Below are 6,426 nucleotides of genomic sequence, written 5' to 3'. Positions count from 1 at the left end.
TCTTTTTCCCTTGTAGAAGTTAGATCAGATCCAACTGTTTTTTATATTATCCAGCTCCTTTAGAAGGTCTAAATTTGGGATGATCAGTGAAATCCTATGGCAAGAATCCAAAGATGTAGAACATTAAGTTGTAGCTGCTAATATCTGTGAGTAACATTCTCCACAAAAACTTAATATTTACTAGAAAATATTTACGTTTCTATATATGCCCTCACTCACTCAGTATTCCAATAGAAATATCAGAATATCCAGAGACCATTTACACACATCTATCACTATAATAATGGCACAGATACAATTAACTCACTGGGTTATGCGAATCTCAAGAACAAAACGCTTCTTGAAATACCTGCAAAGCAAATGATTGTGGTAAGTACACTGAACTGATTAAACTACAAAGCAGCACATTTAAGCCCGTTCTGCTGCCTGCAAGGAGTACTACATATTTTCCCTTTTACAGCCAGCTCTACCTACTGGGTTGAGATGCCAATAAGTAAACCTTTAGCTCCTGTTTGAGGAAGGAGCAATCTGTGCAAACAGGTGCTCTTTAAACAGTAACTGCAGAGCACACTTGAACAAATTCTTCCCTTCAGCCCCCATTTTAGTGATCAACAGCAGGTTTCTCTTGTCCCCAGTCTCACTAGAAAAAATTAAGAGGCTTCAGGTGATGAGAAATGCCTTAATTTTTTAATTATCTATATATTATAATTATATATTAATTTTGTAATTATCTCTATATATTACACATTCAGGAACTGAAGCTTGCTTCCCCACATATGAAATCTGGCTGTGCTATTCAAATACTTCTGCTTGAAAATCAGCCCCCCCTCCATTTAAAAGTATTTGATATCATTAATAATAGATGCTTTGCAAGAATCACAGAATTATCAAGGTTGGAAAAGACCTAGAAGATCATCCAGTCCAACCATCACCAATACTTCCCAGTTAAATCATATCCCCCAACACAACATCCAAACGTTTTTTGAACACTTTCATGGTCGGTGACTCCACCACCTCCCTGGGCAGTGCATTCCAATGCCTCACTACCCTTTCTGAGAAGTAAGACTTCCTAATGTCCAGCCTGAAGTTTCTATGTAGAGTAGAGCAGGCAGCTAATACTAACTACCAAGGCACATTTATGCTTTGTGTGATCAATGGGGACAGCTGGTTTTCCAGGGCTCTCCTCCTGCATTCCCGAGATAAGCCCACTAGTTTTCATGCAGTTAATGGTTGCTGCAAGGTTTTATGGTTATTGCTTTTTCTTAAACCTCTACAAGATCAACATTTGAAGGTCTAAGTTCTCAATCAAATCCCCTTTGGAGAAGGGAATGTGCAAGCACAGAAGAAGTACTTCACCCTGTCATGTGGATAATGTTGAAGGGGTAATGACATGCAATGAAATATGAAAGCAGATACGGAATACAACCACGCCAGCTGGACCAACTAGAAACATGGATCTGGGAGATGCTTAACAGTTTCATTTCCTCAGTATGTCTTGAGATAGAGTGTTGATGAATGAGCCATAAGGGACTTCTAGAAGCTTCGGTTTTTATTAGCACCCAAACTGATGTAGTCTCATTACTCCTTAAAAAGCTAAGGTATATTTGTTACTACTCCTGCTCAGTCTAGTTCTAATTGAAGTATGAACAGATCTCACTTCTGTGTGATCTCATTTCCCAGGTACAGTCATTACCTCAGTACACCGCACATGGTTTAGCTTTCCAGACTAGAAGAACTTGTTCCTTCTTTCTTTTCCCTCTTATCTCTTTACCATAGGTTAAATAATTTATGCCTTGCATGAGTTAATATCCTTTCCCTGTTAAAGGAAGCATATTTTAATACAAAGTATGTTTTAGTGCTCCACAAATAAGCTTATGAAGAATCCCATAAAGAGTGATGAGTTTAGTATTTGCCATTACCACACATACACTGTGCTGGAGGTTAATTTGCTTTTCTTTTGCAAGTAACGAGTCAGTAGGATTTAGATTTGCTATCACAAGTGTAGAAACAGAGTATTGTGAGGGGGGATTCGAGGATGATAAATTAGGGTCAGCTGTTGAGTTTTGGCTGACTATTAATTTACCGTTTAGATATTTAATTATTAAATTGGATGTTAAATATTTGGGACAGGATGTTACTTTTTTTTTCAGATTAGTTCTAAAACGAAGCAAGTTGCAATAACAACCTTTAAATAATAGCCATGAAGGAACGTTGGATGTTCAAAGTGTGGTTAGTAATGACTTACCAGTTTTATTTATCCTTGGCTGTTGCCAAAGGAGAAGGGCTGCTTTGGAAAAGAAAAAAAAAAAAGCCCATTTCTTACAGGTGTTACTGCCTTGTCGGTTCATAGAAACAGTTCCAGAGATCAGTCTTGATAATTAAAGAATACAAATCTCTATTAGCTTGATACATGTGGTTGGATCAGGCCTTCAAGACCAACATAGCAGGAATGTCCTGGTGAAGTCATTAACCACATACAGAAAGAACTGCAGAAAGCTGACTTGAATTATGTACCGAACTATGAGCAACATTGTTTAATGAGCTGAGGAAAACTGGGCTTTGTTAGTTAGATTTGCTACCCAAAAGCCAAACAACAAACCAAAAGCGTGTCATATTGGTCAGATTCTCCTACTTAATAATTTGGACAAATGTTTTACTTGGTTTTGAATGTATATTCTCTAAAATGAGGCTCAGCTTTTGGAGGCAGATGTGAAGAAGGCATTGCCACAAGCAGGTTGTTTATGTTTGAATTCTTCCTGATGCAGTTTGATTCTGCTCATACAGGGCACGCTGGCTTCCTTGACTCCTATTCTTTCATCCTGCCACTTACCAGCAGTCTTTTAAGCAGGAGCAGTGAATAATTAGAAGAGAGTACCAGCTGTTCTATGGACTGATGTAGTAACTCTCACTCCATTAGGAAGATACAGGATCTTTTAAAAGAGGGAAGATTTAGGTTGGATGTTAGGGGGAAGTTCTTCACTAGGGAGAGTGGTTAGGCCCTGGAACAGGCTGCCCAGGGAGGTTGTGGATGCCCCGTCCTTGGAGGTGTTCAAGACCAGGTTGGACGGGGCCCTGGGCAACCTGATCTAGTAAAGGTGTATGTTTGGTGGCCCTGCCAGGCAGGGGGGTTGGAACTACATGATCCTTGAGGTCCCTTCCAACCCGGCTCATTCTGTGATTCTGTGATTTTGAAATTGCATGTTTCTAAGTATGACCGAGTTGGTTTAGCACAGATCTGGAATCTAACGCTGTATTATTAGGCAGATAATTTAATTCACCTCATTTCTCTGTGAGATGGGGATAAGAATAATCGTTCTTGAACGTGATTCTTTTGAGTTGCTTTGTGTTGTGCACCTGAAAGATGACGAGCTGCTAATTAAACATTATTTTAATCCTCTAATTTCCCTCTAAACTTTTGTAAGTCTTTGCACTCCATAATGCCAGGGAGAAAAAAAAAAGTGTATATGTGAAGCAGCTAAGACATCATTAATATTAAACTTGGGTTGAGTCATCTGCTTCAGATAAAGGGACAATGCAAAAGGCAGTACATGAGCAAGAGTCGAGATTTTGAGTCAAATATGTTCAAGGCAATGAAGTAGCTGACACTTGTGTTGCTTTAATCTCTCTTTCACCATCACCATTCTCTCAGTCCAGACATGGAAGCAGGCATTGCGTTTCTCAGGTTGCAGATTGAGCTGCAGGTTTGGAAGTGATGCTCTTCCATGCTCATCTCTCTTGCAGGTGCTGTGGCTGCTTTCTCAGCAGCAGCCAGCTGGGCCAGCAGGAATACTGACCACTTTTGATGGACACCAACTGGATTCCAGTCTGAAGCTTGACGTTGATACTGGTACTGGTAATTCTGGTATACTTTGCTGTGTTTGTCACCATAAAACACTCAGTAGTTTCCTGCTCCTCACTGTGAAGTCCCCCATATCAATTATATGTCAGTGAAATGTAGACTATATGGTTACATCACTTTTCACAGTAGCCAAAGTCTAATGTCTATTTTCCTAACACAAGATTTTGGAAGTAGAAATACGTTGCCTAAAGTTACAATAGATTTAAAGCAGAATCTTATCAAACAACTAATTTTTTAGGAAACTTCATGTCAGCCCTGTCTTCTCCTGAAATGACAATTGTAAGCTGATTTGTGTCTTTCCTCTTCTCAAAAGTATAACAAGTCAAACTGAACTTTTCTTGCTTCTGAACATGTAAAGCCCTTTATAGCATGAGTACCAAACTGCAGGGAGGGAAGGGGGAAGGAAAGAGGAAAAAGGAAAGGAAGAAGGGAAGAGGGAAAGGAGCTACAGTCCCAATTTCTTTTACAAAAGAAGGTGTGTTGTAGCATAGGCTTCTGGTGCTGCTTCCAATTCTTATGCATAAATCATCACAGAACCAAATTTATTTCTACCTTGTGATGGCTGGAGATGGATTTGTCTCAGAAACAATTAGGAAAATATTGTTAGGGATTGGAGATACTTGGTAAAGCTGAAAGGGATTTTATAAATGCAATACTGGAAAACTAAAATCCAAGTTTGTGGGAGGACTTTGGATTTTAGAGGGCTGCCTGTCAGGTGATGGTTTCCCTGCCTTGCACCAGAGGTACGGTTAGCATTTATGGCTCTGGTTGCAGCAGACATAGGCTGCATGTAGGTCACAAGCTGCCAATATAGAAAAAGAAAATGCATTTAATAAACTTCATCTGCTAGCAGGCATTGAGTTGTCTGGGCATACTCTGCAGGGAGAAGCATCTCCAGAAAGAGATTCATGCTAAAATAAGTGTCTGGGTTAAGTGGGACAAAACACCCCCTAGAGATATCTTGACTTCCTCATCTTCTCTACAGGCCTCTGAATACTGACTTCACTCTTTCGTTTAGAGTAAATGTTGAACTACATACTAACATCAGGCAGGATGAAGCCTGTGCTACTCTTTGGTTTAGAGGTTGTTGCCCAGAGTAGGTAGGCACTGAATTAGTTTTCTTCTTTATTGAAAGCAAGCTACCATGAGTGAGTGTTGTTATGAGTCACCGAGGAGACAGAAGGTAATACAGTGTATTTGCAGGGTTCCAGTAGTAATAATGACCTTATTAATATTAGCAGAATAATATCTAAAGCTGGGAGTCACTGGAATTGGCTGTGACCCTAAAAGATCTTTCAAAGGAGAAAGAGAAAACATTATACTTAGTCAGTTATTTTATCGGAGTATTTTAAACGTGTATGTTGTTTGTACACAAAGAACATAAAATAGTCATTGATGACCATAGGCTCTAAAAGACAAGAAGGACAGGCTGTAATTTTTGGGACTTTATGAGAAGGCTGTCTGGCTTAAACATTCAGTGTTAGAGCATGCAACTAGGGATATTGCTAGTACCTCAATGTGTAACTGGCTTTATTATAGACTCAATTCTTTTATTTCCCATTCTGGGATTAAGAAATATATACCCACCTTTAAGAAGTACCTTCTGTTCTTTAGAGAAGTACTAGATAAAACCAGCATAGTATTATCAGCAGCAGCAGGTAATCCTATTAATCTAACATACGCCCTATGGGTATATGGAATATGTTCGGTATTACTTGATCGTTGTAGTTAGATTAACAAAATCTATTACAGGGATTAACTCCTAAGTAATGTCTACAGCTGTCCACCATGTGTGTTTTCTATGGCCCAAACCCAAGGGCTGAAATCCTCTTCCTTGTAGTTCATAGAAGGAATGTGCTTGGCTTCTGCAGAACCAGTTTTCCTTTCGAAAGAGGAAGAGTTTTGTCACTGTAGAGTGCTCTGATACACTGCTGGAAGACAACTTGAGTGCTAAAACAGCTTCTGGTCTCTGCCTGTCACCTCAGTTCTGCAGGGTTGTAAGGTTAAGCTCTCTCATGTTCCATTCTACTGCTATAACTGCAGCTCACAAAGTCACATCTAGACTACTCTATAAAGTAGTATCTGGAGACAGGCTCTCCCCACTGTGGTGTAATTTCAGAGCTGGCCCTGCTTTGAGCTAGAGGCTGAACCAGATGACCTGCAGAGGCTGCCTTCAGCCTCAATTATTCAGTTATTCTGCAAAGTCAGGTGTGGTCTCAGCAGCATGGAGCTCAGCATGAATTGAAATCACCCCTTGGGTGCTGAGGATATACTCATGCAGCTGTCTGTGGAAAGCTCTGTGTTGCTACAGCAACACCTTTATCAGTATCCTCACTGATTTCTGGCTAATTCTGGGAAGACAGTGTGATTTGTTGGCATGGAACGTAGATATATTTTCACAATCTGCTGTTGGCAGTGAGATTCTGTGGCTTTGTTTTGTCTGTTTCTTTGCAATGGTACCAGGGAGAACCTGTCAGCTGTAATAGACACTGGAGATATTTTCAACATAGGATGGCTGAAATAGGGTCTGAGGGAAAAGAGAGTGAAGAAAACACTCTATCTCCTGC

This window comes from Coturnix japonica, chromosome 4 (assembly GCF_001577835.2).
Source record: "Coturnix japonica isolate 7356 chromosome 4, Coturnix japonica 2.1, whole genome shotgun sequence".
Classification (NCBI taxonomy): domain Eukaryota; kingdom Metazoa; phylum Chordata; class Aves; order Galliformes; family Phasianidae; genus Coturnix; species Coturnix japonica.
Note: the sequence above shows the minus strand (reverse complement) of the source record.